This window comes from Pseudopipra pipra, chromosome 14 (genome assembly GCF_036250125.1).
Source record: "Pseudopipra pipra isolate bDixPip1 chromosome 14, bDixPip1.hap1, whole genome shotgun sequence".
Taxonomy (NCBI): domain Eukaryota; kingdom Metazoa; phylum Chordata; class Aves; order Passeriformes; family Pipridae; genus Pseudopipra; species Pseudopipra pipra.
In genome coordinates this window covers 9,154,347-9,179,810 of record NC_087562.1, presented here as the reverse complement: position 1 = coordinate 9,179,810, position 25,464 = coordinate 9,154,347, and the positions used below count along the sequence as shown (strand labels likewise).

Genomic DNA, 25,464 nt, shown 5'->3' with positions numbered 1-25,464 from the left:
GGGCAGGGAGCCAAAGTATGCAGCTTAAAGGAAATGTTTAATAAAGACACAGGAGCCCCAAACTGTTTATTTTTCCTTGCAGAAAGGTGGAGAGACGATGTCCCTGGAAATGCTGCCGGGCCAGGCGCAGGCCGGGGGCCGGAGGCCGAGCTGGGGCTGACACAGTCTCTCACCTCTCCCTCCCCTGACAGCCCCGGCCGCGGGGTCATAAACCGTGGGGGGAAAAGGCAGCCTATTAGTAACTCTATTAAGTCTCCATTAGTTAGGTGTGAACTCATTACTCTAATATACCTGGAGGTGGGATCCCACTTGCAGGACATTAGCGCTGCAATAAGCACGTTTACCACCCCAGCCTGACTGAGCAAGGGAGAGGAGACCCGCAACACCTGGAGCAGACCCGTGCCTGCTGCAGCACCACCACACAGAGACCCTTCTAACCATGCTCACCCCGGGGTGGCTGCACTCCTCCCACACAGGGTCCCTGTCCCCCATGGTGGTGGCCCCCGTGACCAGTCCCCCAAATCCCCCTCTAGACCACCCATTCCTGCAGTAGCAACAGAGGAGTCACTGAAAAACACTCTCCTCATCTGCTCACCTCATGGCTGTGCCATGGGGGAACTGCTCTCTCACCTTGTAGAATCAGAGTCATTTGGGTTGGAAAAGCCCTCTAAGATCGAGTCCAGCCATTCCACCAGCACTGCCGAAGCCACCACTAACCCATGTCCCCAAGTGCCACATCCACACGTCTGTCAAATTCTGCCAGGGCTGATGACTCCACCACTGCCCTGGGCAGCCTGTGCCACTGCCTGACAACCCATTCAATGAAGAAGTTTTTCCTAATCACTGAATCGTAGAATATCCTGAGTTGGAAGGGACAAACAAGGAATATCGAGTCCAACTCCTGACCCTGTACAGGACAATCCCAAGAATCCCACCATGTGCCTGAGAGCTTTGTCCAACACTTCCTCAATGTCCAATCTCAACCTCCCCTGACCCGGCCTTTTCGATGTGTTGGTGCTTTGTGACAGGAACTGCTCTGCTGTCTGCAGAGCTGAGCACGCTGAGACAGACTCACAGTGAACTAAATAATGAGCTTATAGGAAATCAATTAATTAATAATAGATAGGATGCAGGAGCAGGACTTAACTGGGTTTGCTGAGTTAGCACAATGAAAAATATGATTGTGGGGAGAAACCTGTAGACGTAGAAATTTTTTTCCACTTCTTCAGTCAGTTTTAACACGCCAGTGTGAGCTGCCCAAGCCCTCCCTGGCCGCTGCCAAAGCCCCTCACAGACAGGTACCGTTTGCCCTGCAGAACACAAAGACTCTGCACCGTTCCCTCTCCATCCTTATTCACACTTCGAGGCTGCACAAAAGCAGAGTCCATGCAAAACTCTTCCCAAAACTAATTTTTAAGCCCATTTATTCCTAAATAGGGCTAAACTGTACACGATCCCTGAAAAAAAGCTGTTCAAGAGTGCACAAGTAGGATTTCAAAAATTATTTCAGGAGGAAGCATGATCTTGTTTCTAAGATCCTTGGCCAAAAAGAGTATAAAATTAATGGCATTAAGTGCCTAAAAATACTCTCGAGGATCTGGGAGTTGGAACAGGGGCCTGGATTCTGTTGCTAGCTCTGCCACAGACTCACTGTCTGTGCTGAAGGACCAGCCCAAGAGGGACATGGGGTATGCTGGAAGTTACCAGAAATGGACTTCAGAGCTCACTCTCCCCACTTTTTGCCCTATTTTCCCAGCCTGTACAATGGGTACAATACTGACTCGCTGTGATGGAGCAGAGCATGAGACTGGATGTTGGTGTAATTCCTCCTGGTGTGTTTCCAGAACACCATGAAACCATGTCCTTTCACAGTGCCCCACTGATCACCATCACCTGCCCTTTTTTTCCTTCCCTATATTTCTGGAATTAACTCACAATTCAAAACATCAGCAGGTCCAAACAATATGATTAAAAAAGAAATTAACTGCTAGAAAAGTGCTTTCTCCCTCCCAGCAAATGCAACACCTCCTTGTGCTGTTCTCCTGGTCAGTGGCAACTTATCTACCATAAGGATGTTAAAGTCCAGTGTCCTGCAAAATTCAGTATTAAATGTTTATGCCTCTGAGCAGGAGAGACAGGCATCCTTAAAATGCAACACTTGCAACACTGGAAAATCCTGAAATATTCACCTTTTGATATGTAATATTATATCTAGGGAAATTATTTTGTCATGTGAAAGTGATTTTATGGGTTTTTCTCACTCTGTTTTTACTGTTACCCTGTTAACTAAGGTACCTGTTTCTACATGAAATCTCATACAAAAACAGATTAAAATAATTTTGTGAGTTTCTAAAATTTGAACATCTTGCTAGTGGCAGGACGCCCAATGACAAAACAAGAGTCCATCAGCAAAGCCTGAGCTGAACTCACTGTTGGCATCTCTCATTACAAAAAAGGGACAACCCAATGCTCTTTTGACAAGATCTCAAATCCCTGTAATTCCCTGTGCATCTCAGCTATGAAACCACTTTTGGCATAGTAATTTAAACTGCTAACAGAAGATTCAAAATAGCACACTTCAGTGATAAACAGGAAAGTTTATGCCCCATAGTTGCTTTCACACCAGCATGGGGCACTGACATGGGACAGAATCCTGCAGAATGTGTTCTCTATGGATCCCAGACCCTGCCAGACTTTGCCATCAGTAAAAGTATTCCAAGAGAAATGAACACCCAGGCAGGAAAAACCTCTGCTCACCCACAAAAGGGAGAGAAAGAGACTGGTGTTTCTATGGGTGACTCCATCTGATGAAATCAAGTATTTAAATGACTTCTGTTTACACAGGATTTTGAGAAATAATGCTAATTTGCAGAATTGGCATCTGGGGTACGAGTATAGGTACCCTGGGAGAGCACTTATGGAGCCTTTGTGAAGCTAAGTAATAAACACTTTGTCTTCACCACACTATTTATGGGTTGCTTGGGGGCATCCTGCTCTCCTCCTGCCCCTACCTGGGCATAAAATTATTGCCCAACTAGGTTTTAATCAGAGCAACAGTAAATCTGAATGACCACACATGCACAGCCATTCCCGCTCCCCGATCTCCAGCATTAATTATAAAGTGGGAGTGTTTACACAGTACATACCACTTTCCTGACTTCTTTCTTGTTTATGTCAAAACCTTTATGGACATAAAACTTTGGAATTTGCTTTTGGAATAAAACTGCAATTGAAGTGGCAATAACTGTGTTGGAAAACAACTCTGCTCTTGCTTCCCCGGTTCCGCGGTCACGGCAGGTTTGCACTAGAACCTCTCCCATTGGAGCGTGTTGGTTCAGGTCACCTCCTTGCTGCCCCGGCTGGATGGCTCCTTAGAAACTCCACCTTGAGATGGCTCAGAGCAAACACTCCAGCTTTCCCTCCTGAGTCCTTTCCTTTGCTCTCCCCATGTCTGGGCCCACTGCACACATCCCCACACCCCCGGTCAGGGGTTTGTGGTGCTCCCCCCATTCCAGGCTGGGGGTCAGGTCCTCACTCCTTCCCTCCCAGTGTACTGATCTGGCAGCCCCCCTTCGCTCCTCCAGGTACAAGCCTGGCCCATGCCCTCAGACACTCCCGCACTCAGATTTCCACTGAAAGGGAAACTTTTCTTCCACAGTAAGTTATTACAAACCCAAGAGACATCCATCGGATGCCATACACATGGCAAGGATACCAATAGTAAAGTTACTCATGCTCCACAAGCACTAAATTATTCCTTGTCACACTGGCCTGGCTGCTCGTTTCGTTAGGCTGTCACACAGTAAATTAATATGTTGGCTGTTTGGGGCTGAGAACTCTTTTTTCTATTTGTTCAGTAAAACAGATACTGTACACCCTGGGCACCATATAAAAATAATAAATTACCATAGCACACAGGCAAGGTATTACTCGTGTCTCTCTCTGCCTTTACTTTATCCCCTCCATCCTCTGCCTTTCCCCTGATCAATTCATCTTCCATTTGCTTTCTATTTCTGTCTGTAGGTTTCACTCTAATACGTATTGCTCCGATATTCCAACCATGCCACCTGCTCCAGAACTACAAGTACAGAGGTTTTACCGACATGGAGAAGAGGGAATCAGCAAAAGCTCAAGGGCAGGAGAAGAAATAATGTATATACTGCAAACTGTAAGAATATTAGGAAAAAGGAATTGAGTCTCTACCCGGTGCTGTCTCTGACGCTTAGATGCCTCCTGATTCCTGCCAGACTCTTTCTTTACTCTTCACATCCAACACAGAAATGGGGAGACTTGGTAGCCAGAGGAATCAAACAGCCTTCTCTGTATAGGCAGGTTGGGAAGTATCTGACCCAATCTCCCTTGCAGGTTAAAATGCCTTTTAATTCTGGTGGGCTGAGTCGGGATGGGAATGAATAAACTCTCTCTTCATTTCAGTGTCCAGCTCGTGGAAGCTGCACAGGCTGGATATTAACTCTATCCAAATTCCTTTCCTCCTTGGCAAAGTTATACTATCTACAAAAAGAAAAATTAAAAATATGTCTGTGTTTGGCCCCTTACAACTTTGGTTCCTGCCCCTTGTTTGTACTTTCCAGGGCATGGTTCCGACTCAGGTTTTAGCACATGGCCCCCCAAGAGCACCCTTGCAGTCATGGGGAGTAATCACTTATGGCAATACTTAGTGCATCATGTTTCCGAAGCATCATGTCATCTTAACTAATAAAAAATCAACAGAATTTACTGTTTGTTCTTTAAAAAAAATAAATAAGCAAAGAAGTAAAATTTAAATATTTACTGAAAAGCTAAATATTGTAGCCTTGTGCAGTTATTGGCAGGAGATGCTGTGCAAATAAAACCACGGCAGGCTGTTGCTTCCCACATCCCCGAGCGCTGGCCCGCAGCCGCCGCTCTCCCCAAGCCTCCTTCCAACTCCTGCCAGGACCACGGACCCTCCCTGGCAGGTAACTGGCCCCAAGGGCGGGGGAGGAAGCCAGGTGTGTTCTCCTGGTGTGTCCATGTGCTTTGTGCGGCAGGAAGGGCTGGACCATCGGAGCTGAGCGCGTGGCCGAGCCCTGGGCCCTGCTCAGGGTTTCTGAGCTCCGCAGGTGAGCTGGGCTGACCTGGAGGGGAAGGTCACCTGCTCCTGGTGTCCCACTCCCACCCCTCCTATCCCACGTGGCCATGCATTAGTGATGGGCAGTGCTTGCAGATGGCAAAGTTCAAGCCGGGCTAATTAAACATACCAAGCTAATAACCTTCCATTTTGGGACTGGTATAATTCATAATTTAATGTATTGCTGCTGAGACATTAACCTTTCAATAACTGGCACAGTGCCCACAGCAGCCTGAGTGCTGACCATCTTTCAGGAAAATGAGTATTATTGTTAAAACAGGTATAAATCATTCATGGCTTCAGCTTTTGTGTCAAACTGCACATGAAAATAAGTAGTAGGCTGCGTAATTTATTTACCTTTTGGTGGTTATTCTTGTGATTTCATGATCATATTCTGTGATTCATAAACACTGGCCAATTGCCATTCTGTTCTCATTTTGCCTTTTCAATATTGCAGTGGTTATTCTGATTTTCATCTTTAAGGAGTTCAAGACTGGTGCAGAGTTGCTTGATCCAGGCACAAACGTAATCTCATTTCAAGAAGGAAAAATTTATTTTAAGCTAATTCTGCAGTATTCAATGCAATTATTAAGGTTACCAACTTGTTACAATTTTGCATTTTGCTAAAAGAAATATTTCTTTGAAAACTGGTGTATAAACACAGATTCAAAGACTCTTCTAAGTTCTCCTTCAGAGGCAGCCAGGAGGAAGCTCACACATTTACTAAAGAGTTTAATAAAGATCACCTCCTATCTCTTCCAATCAAATGCTGAACAAAGATGGCCCACTCAGTCAAAAGGGGAAACTATCTGTGTCTGCGAAGATGCATTAAAGATGAGTCTAAAAAAAAATCCTAAGTGGATGCCGAAGAACTAATCCACTTGCAAAATTGCTATTTTTGAAGAAATTAACTAAGAAATCAGCAAGAAGCTGTTTGTGAGCATGTCTGTAACATTTAGTGCTCAAGATAATGCCAAGACCAGGACATTTTAGAGGCGCAAGAGAAGAAGGGAGCAACATCAGCACACTCGGTTTTAGGCTTCTCCTCAGGACTTTACATGGTCACTCTCAGGACCATGTGAGCAGTGTCAGAACAACTGAACATAAAGTGAACCTGCTCATGGGGACAGAATTCAGACCCCTCAGAACAAGGATTATTTGAAAGGTTGAGGCTCCTCTGGATACCTTCTTCATACTGGAAACATACAGTGTTAGCCCCAAGAGCGTTTATTTTTCCATTGATAATGATGCAGGAGACAACCCCTCACTCCTACAAGTGATCACCTGCCTTTGTTAATCCATATCTGTGTTACCTGTGGCCCAGGGCTGAGTTTGTGCACCCACATTTTGGGTTCTGAGACGTGTTGTTTGAACCAGCTGCACCTGGATCAAAGCCCAGCAGCTCTTTTTTCCATGGACACTACGGCGTCCCTGCATTTCACTCCCTCTGCTGGCTCCAGTTATACATCAAATGAAGCTTTTGAGACCTGAAATTTCTTAAGGCAGGGATATATTAAGTTCACCTCAATCTTCAGGCTCCTGGGCCTGCCTTGCTCAGCTCTGCTCTCCTTACAGGCATCACAGCTGGCAGGGATGTAGCCCTTCCTCCTCCCAGCCACGGCATCCCGGGCTCAGGACAGGACCGTGGTGGCACCGCCAGCACTCCCACTGGAAGTCTGAGTGGAAAGTGTGTAGTTCCATCTCTAACAGAGAGAAGGACCTCACCTCACCAGGTTATACCTGTGGGTGCAAGAATCATGTGTAGCCACAGGTAACTCCAGTCATGGTCATGCTGAGCCAAGTGCCTGCTGCCAGTGCCTGCTGCCTTGATATAACTTCCTGAGGGAACTGGAGCATGGACTTCAAACGTTTAGTATTTAGGGAAGAAAAAAAAGAAAAGTAACACTTTTGAAGAATGCCCCTCCTGAGTTTGAAGGACCAGGAGGATCCCAGCTGTGGGTGTGTGCCGGCGCTGCCACAGCTCCATGGAAAGTCAAGTGCTCCCTCCCTGCTCCAGGCAGGCTGGCGGAGAACAAGCCCTCTTGGCCAACACTCCCTGACACAGCCGTGCTACGCGGACAGGCTCTTATGCAATTTTTTGCTTTCCAGTAGCCACGTGACTTTCTATGGCAAGAATTACTCAATGTGCAGTTCCTGTCTGAAGTGGCCCGTCCGAAGTATTCAAAACAAGTTCTGAGTAAACCCACATCTCAAGGGCTGGTGTTGCCTTCAGGCAGATATTGTTATTTCACAAGCAGGAAAACTGAGGTAATTTTTTTTTTAAGGGGGGCAGATGCTGCATGTGTACAGGCACTGAACACCCTCAGTGCTTGCCTAAAGCTGGGAAGAAGCATTGAAAACACACAGATGTGATAGACAGTGCATATCTGGGCACGGATTCCTCCCAAACCATTATGCTTTTTGCCAGGCACATATTTACCTGCCACAGAAACGGACCTTGTACCTCGTTGTTCAAATACTTGGCTGCAGTTATTCTGTATTTCAGGTTTTTGGTACTTCCCGCTTGCTCATATACCAGGCTGCAAACCCCAAACCAGAGCAGAAGTCGCTTCCTGCACCGTGGTTATAAGGGAGTTAAAGTTCAGGTTTCTAATTGCTCTCTCGAGGCCTTATTACTTGTTGATTAGGGCCTTTTGGGAATGGTATCAAACCTATAATAATAAACACTCATTTCACTGGGAAGTTTGTAGCTGCTGTGGCAGCCCCGCGGCCCTTCTGAAACAGCACTGCTACAAACCAACCAGGAAAGGCCTCTCTAACCTCTCCAGAGGCTTTCCAGGCTGGACAGGTCTGATCCACTGGCATTTTCCTGTCAGGTTGGAGCTGGGGCTGCACTTCTGGCAGAGGTGCTTGTGTCTCTGTGGGACCCTCTCCCCTCTTGCAGCCCAAGGACCAGTGCTGTGAGTGGGGTCTGGGGCAGGAACCTGGGGGGAGCACATCTGTGCTGGCAGATTTGGGGACAGCAGCAAGTAAGACTCCTAGCACACTGCTGGTGGCCAGTCAGTTTTGTAGAGATTCCTCCTGCCCGTGTTCATAGTCCGTTATCTCCTGTTCTGTTATGGCACCCGAATAGGACAGATGGCCTGAAGGTGCCATCCTGAAAAATAGGTACTTTAAGATTCAGCAAAAGACTCTGACGTGAGGATGTTGCTGTACGAGGAGTGTTTGCTGTATGAGAAGTTTCTCAGCAGTACCTTTGGCACAAGAAGCCTCCTCCTGTAAGTGCCCATGGCCTGACCAGCCCTTCAGGAGCTGCAGACGGTGCCCAGTGCCAGATCAGGGCTGTCTCTGCTGAAGGTCAGGGATGCTGCATCCCCATGGGGCTCATGGGGATACAGTGCCCAGACCCCCAGCTGTGACAGAAGTGGTCCTCCAGTGAGGAGCTGTGGCAGGGCAGTCGTGAATGCCCAGCTGGTCATCCCCACCCTGTGGCTCATCAATGCACACATTCTTAATTACAAAACCACTGATTTCTCCTAACACAAGCAATCCAAGGTGTCATTCCCAGGTTAGGTTCTTTGGAAGTGCTTGTATGGTATTGTTTTTAGAGTCTGCGTGTCAGAAGGGGTGGGATGGGTCACAAATCATCTTGAGCAGGAGAGAAGTTGCTGCGAGTCTGCTCTTGGCAAATCTCTGGAGAAGGGCACCAGGTCTCCTTGAAACACCCAGAATGAATGAGCCTGAAGTAAAAGTAGGTGTTTATCTCAAGTCACTGCCTCGAATAGCTGGGTACCTGTTGGAAGGGGCTGATCGATGCAAACCAAGGCAGCCATGCGTGAGCTGTTACACAGTGGTTAGTATTGATCAGAGCTAACGGCTGCCGATAGGAATGCGGAGCGGACTGACAGGACGAGAAGGGGGAAGGAGGAAACAGCCTTCGCTGGTGGCAGACGTACAGAGGGAAGCCGATAAAAAGTCAATTCCACTTAACTGAATGGCTGCTAACTAAATATTTTTGGGGCCAGAGCCTTCCCAGATAGCAGCTGGAGCGTCTCTGCTCCGGAACTGAGACATCAAGTGAGCGTGGCATCGACGGCTGAGATAAGAGGTGCTGTGACGGCTGGTGGAGCAGGAGAACCTGATGAGCCAGCCCTGCATGCCTGTCCTGCATGGTCATACACCGGAGCAGAACAGAGCAATCCAGAACTGCTTTTCCCAGGCCCAGTACTCAGACTGTGGACAATGTTTCAGGCCAACTTCAGTGGACTGGATCAGTGCTTAAGGCACCGCATGTAAAGTAATTCTCCAGCAGTTTGATTAATAGTGTCATAGTCATAGCTTCAGTTCAGGTTCAACCTTTTTAACGTTTTATTATTTTACAGCGTAATAAATCAGGGCAGCAGGAAAAGACAGATGTAGGAATGTCCCTGTCTCCCGTCTGCTTGTGCAGACAATGGGTCACAGGATAACGGCTTCCAGGGCTGAGGCAACTGATATTAGAAAATCTACTGGAGAAGAGCCTGTAACAGAGCCAGAGGTGCCCTGAGGAAGGAAGAGGCAGCTGGAAGCTGGTCAGCATGTCCTGCAGAGCTGCAGCACTGACCAGGGAAGGAGCAGGCCAGTGGTCCCAGGGAGCTGGGAATGAGATGGAACTGGATTGAGATGTCTCCTTGCCAACTGAAAGAGGAAAGGCAGCTGTGCCACAGCGCCAACCATCCTGGAGCAGAGTGGGATGCTGCTTTTTCTCATGGAGCAAACAAACCCCTTCTTGCCTTTTCAGCACCAGCAGTGGCTGAATCAAGCTCACCACACTGGTCCTTACTGGGCTCGGTGATGCAGAGATGGACGCAGCCCCAGGATCATCACAGGAGGCTACAGCTTAGGGAAAGGAAAGCTGGGTCATGTAGGGCCAGCTGGGTCATGTTGCAGACAGGAGGAAGCAGAAGCTTTGCAGCTCAGTTCATGGACAATAATATAGATGATACAGACGGAAGAAAGAACAGAGATGTTTTTATGAGATCAAAATAATAAGAGAAGTGTAGAGGTTCATCTCTGATGGAGCTGATGGAGAGACTGCGAGAACATGAACCTAAAACAGGCAGTGGAAGGGACGGAGGTGGTGAACGTGAAGCTTGACTTGTTAGGAAGGAGGGATGAAGGGGGAACACGGGATCTGAAGGGATAAAACGGATAAATCAAATGCTAAGAAAAACTCTTAAGGTGTATTTTTTATGGACTGAAATGTGTGTAACAGCAAAAAGAAGTTGCTGTGGCAATCAGAAGAAGTGATGACAGAGCCTTGGAAAAGAGGTTTTGCCATTAGAATGAAGAATGATCCAGTAATTCAGAAATTGGGAAGGGTAAGGGAAAAGCTGGAATTCTGGTTGGGTCATAGTAAGTTAAAAACTTCATGGAAAAGTAACAAAAATCTAATGAATGTACTTTGCTTCTCATATCACCTGCTTTGTTCTGTGCAATGCAAATTTCAGGAGAGCACATAGAGATGCAAATAAATTCATGTGTAACGTGGCAAGAACAAGTCAGACTAATGCTTGAAATTTCTGCCCTCTATTTATGGCCTCCTGCTTACATTGCAGAGCAAAGCAAGTCGTATATTGAACAAACATTGCACTGTTTTCCATCTTCCTTTAACAGGACTTAATTTTACTTTTAAATTTTAATTAGTTCCACACAGGGGCCTGGCAGTCCCAATGCAGAGGCACCACAACTTACAGGTTGTTTGTCATTACAACTTCTGGACTGTTAAAAGAGGTGTAAGTTACAACCCAGGGACCTGATGACCAAAATATTGTCACCAGCTGGACTCTGCAGGCAAACATTTGTATTTGCGCATGCTGATAGTTCAGGTGTTTAAAAAACAAGAGTATTTGTGTGTGCTGATTATTCAGGTGTTTATAAAACAAGGTCCTCATTGCTGTCACTGCCTGTCTGACACTGATACGGGTGTGTGGTTGTCATGCAGGTGTTGCAGGTTAAACCACCCTGGCCACAGACATGGACAGACACACTGACATCCAGAAATCCCACAGCTTTTATACACGTGCTTTTAAAGATAGTGCTCTGAAACCTTATATTTACTTTTATTCTAATTTAAATAAAGGTTAACTGTGAGATTTAAGCCACTTTCTGACAATGAACTTCTAATTACACAGCGAAGGCATCAGCACAGCTGGAAAACTCCTTCAGCTTGCGTGTACCATGGCTGGACAGTCAGGGGATAGTTTAGGGGAGAAAACAGTTCAATATTCCAGTATGTTTTCTGCTAAATACTGTGCAATTCCAAACTGGACTGAAATCCAGCCTGTTTTATTCTGCTTTCCTACCAGGTTACATCCCTGCACTCCATTACATTGGAATGTTTTAAAGCTGACACAGTACAGGAAAAACTAATGAAATCTATTAGACTTCCAGTACAAAAGAGGAGAAATTTCTAAGAAATACTGCACAAAAAAAGTCCAGATTAAAAAAATGGAAGCAGTGGAGAACAGTAACTATGTGCCACAAAAAGATAAACACAAAAAGCTCATCTCTCTCTTATAAGACACCCACAGACTCCATCTGTCATCCCAACCCTTCCTCTCCCAACTGTTCTTAAATTAAATGAATGCGTCTAATGGGAGATTTTCTGATGAAAGCTTATGAGAATTCATCCAAAGACAAATTAAAACAATGCCGTGGAATCAAGCAATTCACCTCTCTCATAGGTTGCCTGGCTTCAATAGTTGCATTTACAATAGAAAAAAACAATAATAAAACACCCAAATAAAGAATAACCAGCGAAAGAGCAAACCTTGCACTGACCAAAGCTGATGCAGACGCAGGTCGCTCTCTGCAACTGTTCTAACAGTCCTACAGCTGAGATAAAGGTTATTTCACTCTGTATGAAAGACTCCTGTACACATCAGATTTACTGGTTCTGTCCTTTATAGGCCCTGCAGTCTGAACACCTCCCAAGGGATCAGCAATCTAAAACTATATATCATCTTTTTCTTCATGTAAAAAGACCTAGCCTGGGCTACTGAGTCTGAAGTGGCTTTAAAATGTATTTTCCCACTCACCACTTATCATTTTATTTGCTTTTAGCATCCTACTCAGCATCCTATCCATACTGGACATGAATAACCTGTCCAGAATTCCCATTCTCACTTTTGTTTCTGGTCATCTGAATTTTGGAGTTGCTGTTTAGTAACAACATTCCTCTGTGTTTGGGTCGAATGCATTTAATTTCTGTCACTTGTAGCCTAGATGGACATATTAGCAAAATGTAATGAAATGTTTCTATTAAACCCAGGTCTGAAGGAGGACACTTGAAAAGGAAAGAGATCTTTAATTCAGACCCCATCAGCTGTCAATGCCTCCTTCATAACAGTCTCAGTTGCCTCTGTATTTCATCATTTGCTCTTTGCATTCACACCAGGCAGTCTGATACCAAATGGTTTGAGTATTTTAGTTTTCTTAGCTAATAGTCCCACTAAATTTAGATCTAGCAGCACAAAGGAACTTAAAAGAAGATGAGCCACCCCTCGAGCCCCAGAGAAGTTCCCAGTGCCAGGACAGGCTGAGGCTGAAAGCAACTGGGATGGGGGATGCATGACTGGGCACTGCTCCTGGTGGCTGTGGGGCCCACAGCCATTGGTGTAAGTAGGGCCAGGGCCAGGGCCATGCTCAGGAGTGCCCCTGCTGCCAGGGAGAGCAGGGGCAGCCAGAACTCTGCCTGTGTAAACCAGGGGCTCTGTCATCAGCACCCTCTGGTCTAGACTGTTCTGCTGCTGCAGGTGCTTCATTCCCCTCCCTGGGTTTCAGCACTGGATTGCAGTGCTCACATTGCCAGTCCCCTTGGATTTTCTTCTCCATTTGCTTTAATCTATCGTGCTCCCTCCCTGCTCTCTCGCTCCCTTTGCATGATTCCTGCCCTCACCCTCTTCATTACCAAAGTCACTGGGACTTTTGGAGCTCGCAGCGGAAGGTAACTGACCCCCCAGTTCCCCGGCTCTCTGTGATTTCTGTGTGTGCTCTTTCACAGTTTCTCTTACTGAAGTCCCTCACTGTTGTACTTAACCACCGTGAGTGACAGAAATCCAATGCTGACCACTTCATTATCTGCCGACCTTGTCCCCTGGCCTCCTGCCCCTCCATCTCTCTTGGGCAGTTTGCCCTGTGTCGCAAGTCCTTGTTAAAGGTCAGGACCCCAAACCATCAGCATTGGTCGTGTTGTTTTACTGTATCACCAGAGAAATCAGGGCTGTCGGATCTCATTAGAGCCCTATTTACGGGTGGAACGCCGCTCCTGGCCCAGGATGAGCCGCTACCTTTGAAACGCAATCTTCCCCAGATCAAACCAGCAGCACGCAGGGATTATATTCCACCAGTCAATCTCTCATAATCGCTCCCACCCTTATTGGCATGGCTACTGTGGTCCCTGCATGAGAAAGGAAATCCTCTTAACCAAATACTCTCCTCAGGAGTAAGACTCCACTTCCCGATGAAGTGGCATGGGCCGTGGCCACAGGGAGGACGGGACAGGCGGCCACCCAGGCTCACACAGAGCAGCCTGGTCAGTAACCCCCGTGCACTGCCTGGTTCTTCCTGCTCAGCAAACCAGAGACACGTCACACTCGATGCAGCGCCAGTGATGGAGAAGTGTGAACTGATCCTCTCAACGCGCCTCTGAAATGAGCCGGGAACTGTCACCACCGCGCGGGAGCGGGGAAGTGACGCCGCTTCCTGCGTGTGACATCGCAAACCAGCGGCAGCACTAGAAGGTTAATTATTCCCAGCCTTAGAAAAACTTTAAATCGTGATTCTTATCAGCTTCTTCTCTGACATGAGCACTAAAAGAGAGAGACCCCTTCCCTCTCGGATTACGCCACCGTTTTCAGTCACAGTCATGGCAATGCTGGCATTGCACTAAGGGATTTCCAGAGGATGTTGTCAGGTAAATAACATCGTGCTCCACATGTCGATTGAGCCTTTTAAAGAAAGTTTCAGTGCGGCTGTGTGCTGAATTTGTAATTTCCCCAGTGCACAATGCAGAAAATGATGCAAACCCATTACATGAATTCTGAAGACAAAGAGAAATCTCAGCTGCCTAAATGAGAATAAATCAAAAAGTAAACATGGAGGCTAACAAGAACCATAGGAATAACCTGGAGAACCAAATCATATCTAAGAAGAATCCCTGTACAACATGGCAGGACAGAGGAGGCAGCATGTTAAACTCACAAAATACAGATGTTTCACTGAAATGAGAGATTTGTAACGATTGCCTGTTCGGCCAGCCTGAGCTCCAATTTGTGCACTACAGAGTCACACCTCATGATTTCTCTAGAACCATTTATAATATTTCAGCATTCCTTGCCTGAGACATTCCACTTTGTTGTCAGATGATGTTCCTCCTGCTCAGGATGGTTGGAGAAGTTGAGCTGATGTGCACAAGGAGGTGCTGCTAAACCCAACAGCACACGGATGAAAAGGGAGCAATCATGTGAGGAAAGAGGGGCTGAAAGAACCATAAGGGCAACCAAGCCTGGAGGCAAGGTTTGGATGAGTTTTTATACCACCTTCTTGGGGGTTTTGTTACTAAATTTAATGCCTAGAAAGAGGATAAAGTTAGATGTTGTACGGTGAGAGGATTATCTTTGTATGTCACTCTGGGAAAGGCACAGCTCACATGCAGTCCACGCCGGAATTTTGAAAAATCCTTCTTCAAAAAAAGTATAAAAAGAGGAAAAACTATGAAATCCTCAACTAGATGGAAAAAAGAGATCTTAAGAAGTCTAACAGACAGCCTTAAAACCAAAGCATGTAGACTCGATATAATTTATTAGAGGGGCTGGAAAAGGCAATATCTGCAGTGGAACAGCAAAGTTATCCAAGAGGAGATTTACCAGGAGCTCAAAAACTTGTGAATATGGTCCAAATTAAGGGAATTCAACACCTGCTTTGCCCAGTTCTGAGCGAGGCAGGTGCAGCTGCATTTTTAAGAGTGTGTAAAAAAGGACCGTGCCATACATGAGAGGTGCAATAGCAAAGAGCCTTAACCAAAAGCAGAGACATTTTACTCCAGATTCTCAAGCAACTGGGAACTGAGAGGATGAGGTTACCACATGTGTAAAAAAGCCAGATCTGCTTTCTTTTAGGTCACTAATTCTGATATTTTTGCATCCATTTAGGTCAGCAGGGTCATAAAGTATAACCTTTCCATTTTGCAAAGTTTCTTCTAAGTCATTCTCTAAGAGCTCCTTTAATGTGTCCTTACCCAGAGCAGTGGGGCTGGCTCAGCTGGGCTCCTTTTCCGTTTGATGCACAGTTACTTTACTGCATGGGCTTGTGATGTTCAATAGGGGAAGAAGAGCTAAATTAGGCTAAAGTGTATTTTAATTTAATACAATTTGTGCTAATACTGAAAATACACATCTATTATATCTGACACTGTTTAACGTTTCGGTATTTGCTTAATTAGCGATGCCCTATGAGAATGAGTGACTCCTGGTAAGTGGTTTCCTTTGGGGCTCTAGAAGGGGTCTCTGCCCCAGAGCAGCTGTTCCTACAGCTTGTTCTCCGTGCGGCCACAGTGGATTTGCTGCTTGGCTGCAGCACTGAAACTATCTGTCAAGTCCAAAGCAGAAAAAGAGTTTGAAAGGCAAACATGATCTGTGATCAATATCCTAACAAATCCAAAGGAAGCCCCAGCTCCCAAAGGGTTAATCCAGAGAAGAAAAGGCATCCGCATGTTTAGCGAGCTAATGTGTTTATTGACTGGGAGGCCTTTAAGTCTTCAACAGGGAAAAGCTCTGATAAGTGACTGGAAGTTCAAGTCAGACAACCTAGTTTTGGTGAAACTTGGGTGGAAGGAGGGTTACCTTTTCCAGCTGATTGACTTTTTGGACTCCGGGGGGGTCATCCCTGAGATGTCCTTTGGCAGGGGGTCTGCATCTGCCCAGAGCAAAGCCCACTGTGGAACAGGGAGCATCCAGGCTGGCAAGCATGGACACAACACACACACCTTGTCCCAGAGAAAAATGATGGGCCAGTGTCCCTCCAGCATGCCCCAGCGCCTTTTGAGTCTGGAACTGCAGTGTGTTGTAACCCTCTGCCAAACCTGTCACCTGGACACTCCTGATTTCTGTAGGGACGTCCCAAAATCTATGACTCTCTGCTGAGAGCACAATACTACTTGGTGCCTCCACTTCCCAACCTGGAGCTGACTCCCTGCTTACAGGCCGGCATTGGGACAGCTGCCCACCAGCCTGGAGGACACCCCTGCCCAGTGCTGCACTGAGAGCTGCACTGGACCACCTTAACGCCCCGTGTCCACCCGCCGTGGGCACTGCCGGGGTCAGGGGTCGGTGTCCACCTGCTGGCACAGTGAGAGCCAACATTGTCCTTAAATGGCTGCGGGGAAGAGACAATGCCCCCCTCCCGCTGCCAGGCGTACCTCAGGGCAGGGGTATCTGCTCTACTGGAAAACTGCCAGCCTGGGAGGTGATGGAAGTGGCTGAGAGCAGCTGGAGAGTCAGGAACCTCTGACAGGCAGCTCAGTGACCTGACCAGCCCCATGGAGCTCCATGGCACTGGCTGGGCTTTTTCCCTGGATGAATCCCCTGGGATGAATCCTCAGCTCTGTGGATTTAGCCCCCTGTGCCATCCGGGAGTTGCTGGTTGGGGACAGGTCTGGGCTGCCCTTCCCAGCCTGATCAGAAACACCCAGTGACCTGGCCTCACCTCCCCACTCCTGATGGCTGGACCCTGTGCCCTGGCACAAGCACGCCACTGTCAGACAGAGGGCGAGGGAACCCTGGGTTACATGTGGTGCCTTTTGCCATGACACTGTTGGAAATTACTTTAAAATCCAAATAACAAAACCAGGAGGTGAGAGACGTCACCAGGATTCAGGATAACAGAAACACCAGGATTTTGGTAAATGTACAGGGTTTGATCTGTCCCATGCCATAGCACGCACCTAATTCAAGACATAACTGCAAGGAAGTCAGTAGATTTCTCTGCCCTTTTAGTGCCAAAATCCCCATGTTCAGGTACCATGGCAGCAACTACAAAAATGTAATGACAGAATATTCCTGGCAGATTTCTGCTGTATTGGGAAAGGACTGTAACTGAACCAGGTACATCCCATTTCTACATTAGTTAAGAGATTATAAGAAGATAAATTAAATTAATGGTCCATCTAGCCAATATCCTGTCATCAACAGGGACCGGTAACAGCCCTGCAGGCAGGAGTATGGAATCAGTGAGCAGACAGTGCTGCTGCCCCAGAAACCACCAACAACTTGGGATTAAAGGACTTTCCGCACTACAAGTATGTCCCACTTTTCAGCCGTCCCCAATGGATTTTTCTCCCAGGAAGCTGTTCAGTTGCTCCTGCACAGAGAGATGATCAAGAGATGTCAGTATCCCAAGTGCCTATTCAGGAAACAAGTAAATACCCTGGAAAATTGTTCCCTGTAGGCCTGGCAATCTGGTTGGGAATAGCTATGAGGAGGCGGGTGGGGAGCAACACCACTGCGGCCTTGGAGAGAACGGGCATAATGTATCCTGGCACTGCTCCCAGTGAAAGGCCTAAATTGGAAATTTAGGGTGGGTGCTGCCCACCACACGACACAGATCCCGCAGGAATATTCTCCTTCTGCAGAATCCCAGCCTGGGGACAGGGTGGAGATTCAGCCTGAGCGGTGAGATCTGCAGGCACACTGAGCACAAGGACTGAGCTGAGGTTTGAGCCTCAGTAGCTCGAGATCCAGATCTTCATGGGTTGGGATGTTTGATTGACCGGGCCATCAAAGGAGACACCACGGTCGTTCTTGCTCTCAGGCTTCTCCTCGCCTCGATTTGCATATTCAAGGATCTCCGATGTCTGGCTGTCAGAGATGGTGACAGTTGGGGGGGTTTTTTTAGCTTTATCAAGGGGGATTATTTTTAACCCAAATTATTTTGCATTGTAAATGTTTAAATCCACATCAAATCCAGATTAATGCATAAAATAGTCCAAGAGGGTATTTACTGGGGAAAAAAATAACAATAAATCAAATTATTATGGCTAGCTCCCATCTGAAGTGTTTTAAAAAGGGGAAAGTCTGAGATTTGGGCTAAAATATCACTTCAAGGAGAAGATTGAAATAAACCTCTCTGCAAAACGGCCCAAGTTTACATACAAACTGGAACCCTTGGTACTTTTTCACAACATGACTGGAATTAATAATGCAGATAAATCCTAAATAAATCAGGATTAGTGTTAACTACGTCTTGAGGTTTAATACGCTGTACGAAAATGAAAGGGGGCTGGCGGGGGAGGAAGGAGCTTTGCCTTAAACCCCGCCGGAGCAGAGCCCGGAGGAGGGCCGAGAGCCCCCGGACCCGCCGAGCTGGGCAATCAAAGCGCCTCTAATCGCCCCGCTCCGGGATGTGTTCAAAGGATCCGGGCTGGCCACGGGCTGCCTGAGGTCACCAGGGAAATGCAGTCGCGGGGCAGGGGGAGGGGTGTCTCGGATTTTTGGACAGCCCGGTTGTTTGGATCTGGTTTCAGGAGGTCAGCTGGATTGCAGTATTTTACCGTCTTATCAGCAAAAAGATTAAATTTCCCTTCGTGGTTAAGGAGCTCAGTCCCACTCTGAAGGAAAATATAAATGAAACTGCCAACACAATCGCCCGAGTAGAACCTGTGGCAGCGTGTCGGCGGCTCAGCCTGGGAGCCGCTGCCCGGTGCCCTCGGCCCCCCGGCCACACTGGGGGATGTCCCCAACATCCTCCTCCTCCTCGGAGGGGTTCAGTGCACCCTCCGGGTCGGGAGAGCGGTAAAAGGGAGGGAGGGAAGGCTGAGCGAGGGCAGTTGGCTTTGCTGCCTGCTGAGGTGAGAGTGGTTCCAACAGTGTCCCAGTGAGGGTGTCTCCAACAGTGTCCCTGCAGAGGTGGCTCCACTGGTGTCCCTGCTCCTCCCCAGGGCTACGGCCCAGCCAGCAAGCACTGTCCTTCCCCATCCTCCTCCTCCCTGTGCTGGACGGAGCCAGGGCTGATGAACCCCTCACTTTCTGATACAAAAATAGAGTGTTAAAGTTTTTACATTTTTTTCAAAGCCACAGAGGAGTAGAAAAATGCTTCTCGTATTCACTGCGTTACCTGGGAATTCACTGTCCCTCTCTGTTCTGGCTCTCTCCTTGTGTAAGAACAATGCTCGCTCGGGGCTGCCCTGCCTCTCCCAGGTGTGGGACTGGCCTGGAAACTCTCAGAAATTAGCGGCATTCTAAGAAATTTCATCTCCCATCTGTTTCCTGTTCCTCTTTCAGCACTTTCTCAGCGCTCACACCAGCTCTGAGGCTCAGAAAAGCTGAGGGCCAGGTTCTCACCCATCTTGTGCCACAGCTCATCACTGACACCTGTGCCAATGGCGATAAATCTGTCAGAATGATCCCATGGGACATGTGCCACTTCTACCATCCCAGGTCCCTTTGCCTGGATGTGTATGTCACAAATCCGAACAAGATCCCAGCTCTTTCCCTAAAGCAGCCAATTGGCTAACCTGTTGTTTGGATGTGGAATATTTACCTATGACTAAACATTGACCAGTAAGCAAACAGAGGAGGTTTTCAATAATTTTTAAATATTTAAGAGCTGGAAATGACCCTGTTTTATATCATACACAGCAAAGTGCCAGCAATCAGTGGTGCTGGTGCTGATGTTAGTTGTTGGGGTTCTGAAACATAACACCTCCTGAAAGAGTGAGTCTGTCTCCAGTCTCTGTAAGAACAAGCCTGCAGGTCTGTGTCCAGACTGACAGACTCAAAATGATCCTGGTGACACCTCCTGGCAGGTCCCTCTGCACTAGTCAGCACATTCACCTCAGTGCCAGTGGAAACTTAAAAAGAAGTTAAAGAAAATAAACCCTAGGTCTGTCCTTTCTTTAAGGGAACTTAAGTGTAGGTCTGAGGAGATAAAGACGAGATGCACAAGTGTAAGAAGACCTGAATTACCTCTGATTGCTCTAACCCTTGCAGAGAGCACGGTGCTCACCCACGAGTTCTCCTCTCCCAGGAGCAGCCATACGGAGCATGAGCCACCCACAGACTCCGCATGACCTTTGGGTCGGTGCAGATGAACCAAACCCAAAGGATGCTCTCCAGCAGCTGCAGCACCTGCATGGCCCCAAGGCAGGATGAGCCCTGGGCTGAGCTCACAGTGGCTCAGGCTGCTCATCCCTGGGGGTACCTGGTACCACCATGTAATGCTGAGAGTCCCTGCTCCACACTGCACCAACACCACATGCAGCCTAAATCCCTTCTTTGGGCTGACATGGATAGTTCAGCGAACACCTGCAGGCACTGGACTGTGTTGGAGCAACAAACCAACTCCCTCACTGACCAGTTCCAAGCAAATATGTGTTGGAGCAGTGGGACCTGGGGCACGGCTCTGGCACCGCTGGCTCTGACCAAGGCAGATGGGTCCTGTCCCAGTCCCCTGCCCCATGTCATGGCATATTCATAGAGAACAGGAGCTGTTTTACTGATACTGTGATGTTTAAATGTTTGGGTTTTGCTTCCAGCCATTTCCAGTAGAAGAAAAAGGGGGGGGGGGGGGGGAAGGGAAGAGGGTGGGAGATCACTGAGAAATGGATGTGACATGTGCTTTGTCCACTGCCATGATGAGGCCATGAACATTAGACCCTCACCCTAGCAGGCAAACCCTGAGTGGACTGAATGCAGAAACAGCCAAGCCTTGTTATATTTCTTAAAAAACCCACACAGTGCTATTCCTGTGTGTTCGAAAGGAGTAAATCTCCCAGCCCTAATAACACCTGTGTGGAACAGAACAAATAACCTGAAAATTCCCTGTGAAAACCAGCCAAGATCAAGGACGATTCATTTGGTGCCCCAAAAGCTGCAAATTTCTCTTCACAAGGAAGTTTATACATCTCTGCTAAAAGAGGATATGAAAGCAGCTATAAAAAACAGGAATCAAAGTACAACAAATTAAACAAGGAAACATCTGTGACGATCAGTATGAACCAAAGCTGATGGGTGTGAACAACTCATAAGAAGAGTCAGCTGTGTCGAGCACTACCCACAGAACCCTCACAAACAATAAACCAAGAGTTCTGAAGTTCACCTTTGATACGATAAATTCAAATAATTGATTATTATGTGCAATAATTAACCGTTACTAAACAGAGAGGGGGAAAAATGTCAATAACTGTGGAGTAAAACATTCCTGGTGCACATTTGTAATCAAAGTAGTTGATGTAAATATATAATCAAGGTCATGTAATAGTAAAGGTGTAGGTTAAACAGCATCTGTTAAAGATTTTTAAATTACCAAGTCTGAACACTTGTATATCTAATAATTTTAAAGGAATCGTTTGGAAACTCTTTAAACATTTCTGGCTAATCCTTAATATGTTTTTGAGAAATAGGGAAGTCTCCGGAAGGCCTGGGAGGAAGTTTGGTTGCAAGTCTTTAAAAAGTACACGATTGACCTGAGTGTGTAATAGAAGGTAACACTTGCCATGTGTCAGCAAAGATGAAGGATGGAGACACGCTTGATGCTAACATTATTGCACTGGAAGTAATTATTGGTTTTAATTTTCTCAGCAATTTTCATTGTGGACTCTTGGGTCACCAAATCTAACTTATGGCAATGTTGTAAACCTGTGTCAAGCCCCAATTTCCCAAAGGAGAGTTAGTAGAAAAGCTTCCAGCCCTCCACTCTGGAGAACCCAACACTTCACGAGACGATCTTCATCCATGACATGTGAAGTAAGTGGAGGTCTGACAGAGAACATCCAGGTAGGCCAGGCAAAGAGGAATGGCTCACTTGGATCTCATGGAAGAGCCTCTGAGAACTCAGCAGGGTAGAAAATTATAATATACTTAAAGGTATTTTGATTTGTATGGAATCATAATGCTCGTTCGAACAAACAAGTAACAGCGTTGGGGTTGAATGCTGCAAGGTGGACGAGGTGAACCTGTGGAGAAGGGTGTCACTGGATATCATCCAATCTTCAACTATAAATGCTAAGTGACACAGATTCCTTCATGGGCCATTCACTTAAGAGTTAAACTCAATGATCCTTGTGGGTCCCTTCCAACTCAGAATATTCTGTGAAATCTCCCTAAACAACTTGTCCTAACAGTTCACTAGTTTCATTGGATAATACCTAGATTGAATTTCTCTAAATTTTTAAATGCAAAGCACACTACGGACTGGCAATCCTTGCTGTAGCTCTTCCCTGAACTCTGCAAAGTTTTCTTTTTCAGATTCATTCACCAAAACCAAACCACTACTGAGAGCTGGAGCCCTGCCAGGAGCCTCACAGGGGCTCACACTTGGTGATGCCCATTTGGTGCATGGCCAAGAGCCTCGCTGGCTCTCACAAACAGCACTGCAATGCTCACCTGCAGGTACCCAGCATCAGCCTGGGTCCTTGTCTAAGGCACAGCAGTTATAGCCACCAGGTAACACAAACTGCCTGAACATCAAGTCCCTTTGCAGCATTTCAAGCTGGACACGCAAAATTATGAGTAACTTGGCTCTGCTGACCAAAAGGTCAGTTTCTAAACAAAGAGGTACAAGATGTTACACCAGATGGCAGAATTCAGGAACTGAAATGACAGCAAATCAGCTGAAATATAGAGAACTAGGAAAAGAAATAAACATTCAATAAATTAATACACAAATAACAACTGACTCTAGGGCCACCTTTCATAGGAGAGGAGGAACTTGTCAAGGAACATGGGAAGCTTGTTTTCTTATGGCATTTACAATGCAGTATTGAATTTGAAATGATCATTTCCTGTGCCCACTGATCATGAGGATGTGATCTTCCTCTTCCTCGTCTTCTTACCTCCATGTTTTTTTCTATCACCATTTTTATTTGGCCTTAAACTAGACAGTATTATCTATGGAATAAATGTCACATTTTCTTATGAGTTTAGTGGCAAGGACCATGACAACCATGTTCTGGTTTAGATGCTATTGACATTAAAGTAGGATGCAATAATAATAATAATAAAATAATAATAATAGTAGTAATGATAATGTAAAGGCCCTTAGCTGAGGTCTCTTTATCATTGCAAACCATAACTTACAAGAAGTGCACACCAATGTTACACCACTGCAAGGCACAGTGTTCTAACAGGGCTGGACAATTAAAACCAATCACGTAGTCTATCTCTGACAATTCACAAATAACCTATTATTACCCAATATATGCTGTCCCTAACATATCAGTGTATGCACATGTTAAATATGCATGTATTTCATAGGGAGTACATGGAAAAAGGGCAATGCTCGGTGTTACCTTCCTCCTCAAGTGGTTAAACCAACACCAATGTTCTTGGTACCAGCTGATGAACCTGAGCAATTTTAATAAAAGAGACAACACTGAATAACAAAATAAAGCGTAAAGAATTCTTTCCCTACACCTCAAATCATGTGGCTGCATCCTCCATATGGCCAGAAGGAAAAGCCATCTCCCATTTGCACACCAAACCACATATTTAATCCATGTGCTTATGTCAAACTTAATTACAGCACATTTGGCATAAAATAACAATCCACATCCTTGGAGAGGGGAACTTAAGTAGTTAATATGTGTGATTGAACGAAAGTGCTTCGCTGAATGTTTATGAGAAACCCAAGACAGCCAAATGTGGTGATATTTTAACCATTTAAACACCAGCTCTCCTGCCCTGCGCCGCAGCCCTTTGTGCTCCTGCAGCACCCACCCAGCCCCACACCAAGAGAAGGGCCCTGTCCACACACCCGGCCAAGCCTCACCCAACAAACTCACCGGCCTCTAATCACCCACTTCCAGCTGTTGCTCTGAGAGACAAGACACATCTTCCTGCCCTTTTCTCTCATTCTGTGCCTTAAAAATACCTTGGTGCTTCTTTATTACTCTTATGCCAGTTTGTAGAACTCACAGATCTCCAAAGTGCAACTTTCCTCTCTCTGTATCCCCTGGAACCTCTAAAGCAGCAGCTCTAAAACCTGACAAGACGTTCTGGATTTATGATCAGACACCGATTTACTGGGGAGATAAGGACAGAGCAAAGAAGATGTAGAGGTGTAGAGGTGCTTCAGGTCACACAGGGGAATCAGCTGTCACGGCTGTCCAGGTGAGCTGGCTTTGGGATCACTCCAAGACAGGGTCTGAGAACTCCTGGCAGCAGCCGGAGCCCTTGGAGTGTGAGACACTCTCAGCTGGTCTCAGGAATCCTGCTCAGGGGGACTGTGAGGTGCAGGACAAGGCACCTGTTGGCCCCAGCTGGCTCCCTGTCCCGTGATGCCGAGACCGGGAGATGAAGCCCATGGACACTCAGAGTGAGCTTCAGGAATGAATCCAAATTGACGGCAGCCCCTGCAGTGCCAGGCAGGTTGGAGGGGATAAGAGGGACAGCCTGGGAAATGGGGGCCGTGCACCCACGGCATAAGGGGATGGAGCTAGGTCCCAGTGGGGTGCGCAGGGAGGGGTGACACGTCAACAAATGTTTCATGAAATCAGTCAAAAAGTGGGACAGGGGTCCAGGGAGGCTACTGAGGTTTTAATGCCTGACTGGAGAGGGCCTTTGGCAGCTTGATTTCTGTTGGCTTTGCTTTCAGCAGGGCTTTGGACACAGTGACCTCCAAAGGTCTCTTCTCGCCCAAATTACACCCCAATAACCAGGAAGGACAGAAATAGGGGGGTTGCTGCAGTGATGCACCCGAGATCACAGAGCGCCGAGTGAAGTTCCTGTGTGAGAAACGGTTTCTGTGGATAGAGCAGGGGAAGAATAAAAAGTGTTCAGCAATGACCTTGCTACAAGGAGCAGGAACAAAGAGGAAACAGCTGAATGTGGCGCAGGGGTGACGAGCCCTGGTAATGGCCTGCTCCTGCTCACAGACAATGCGCATGGAAAATCTCCCATTAACTTCGGTGACACGGGACCAGGCTCTAAAAGAGCAGGCACTAAAGTGGATGACAGTGTCAGAAAAGAGAGGAGGAAAGAAGGAAAAATTTAAGTTTCACTTTCATCACACTGAGGACGAGTTCACTGCTGAAATTCTGCTGTTCTCTCTTTCAAAAATGAACATAAATATTTTGCACCAAACACAGTGGAGTGGCTGCTGGTGGAGTTAACTGGCTCAGTGTCTTTAAAATGATGGCATGGCTTTCTTCTTGCCAGAGATTAATTCCTGATGATTTATCAGACTTAGTGTGAGTCCTTCACTCTGCCCTGGATATAAAAAAGGTGGGAATAGCCTAAAAATTGTCACATTGGGTGCAAAGTCCTACAGAACACCCTCTATACACCGATGTAACTGAGCATCATGTACTGGATTTTACATCACCATTGTTACCCTGCCTTTGCTAGCACAAAATAATG

At 46.7% G+C, this 25,464-nt stretch overlaps 1 protein-coding gene across 17 annotated transcripts in view; it reads right to left on the bottom strand.

The window, feature by feature from the left end:
• The window catches only part of ZFHX3 (zinc finger homeobox 3), a 514,090-nt gene that overhangs the window by 140,756 nt on the left and 347,870 nt on the right, over window positions 1-25,464 (bottom strand). Inside the window, exon 9 of one of the 17 annotated variants that reach the window (XM_064670430.1) lies at window positions 4,204-4,512. The exons of the other annotated variants lie outside the window; for them this stretch is intronic. The gene's annotated coding sequence lies outside the window, so the exon portion shown is untranslated. The remainder of the gene's footprint in view (window positions 1-4,203; window positions 4,513-25,464) is intronic. 17 annotated transcript variants of the gene reach the window in all.